Source organism: Myotis brandtii, unplaced genomic scaffold (assembly GCF_000412655.1).
Source record: "Myotis brandtii unplaced genomic scaffold, ASM41265v1 scaffold1020, whole genome shotgun sequence".
NCBI lineage: Eukaryota > Metazoa > Chordata > Mammalia > Chiroptera > Vespertilionidae > Myotis > Myotis brandtii.
This window is the reverse complement of record NW_005353406.1, coordinates 105,437-105,957: the sequence shown is the minus strand read 5'-3', so window position 1 is coordinate 105,957 and position 521 is coordinate 105,437.

Here is a 521-nt window from a genome sequence, read left to right as displayed (position 1 = left end):
TGAGGTGTCTCCCTGTCCCCACACCTCACAGGTCAGCAGTAAGTGCAGTAGGTGTCCCCGACCGACCGACCGACCGCTGACCAGGCCCTGCCCTCCCGCCCGCTCCCTGCCAGCCCCCTGCTCGGGGCTGATGGCCAGACAGGTCATGAGGGCCACAGGCAGGAGGGGGGGTGCTGGGTAGTGGACTGAGGTGGGCAGGTGGCTGCCTTCCTGCAACTGCAACCACCCAGGCCGCCTGTCTGCCCCCAGCCCCGCCCCCCGCCCCCTCACAGCACGGGGGCACTTTGTGGAGGTGCTGATGGGCACTCGACCTAATTGCACACACCTCACCCCGCACCTAATTGCACACACCTCACCCCGCGTTGCATTCCATTCCGGGACCTGGGAGCTCCCGCCTTAAATAGACTGCGCGCCTCTCATCAGAGAGCGCTCTGTTCCAGGTGGAAGTTCGAGCTCGGAAAGGCTGCGGAGGGGTGCAGATGACTGGGGCGCGCCTGTGGGTGCTGCCTGTGGGGGCGGGT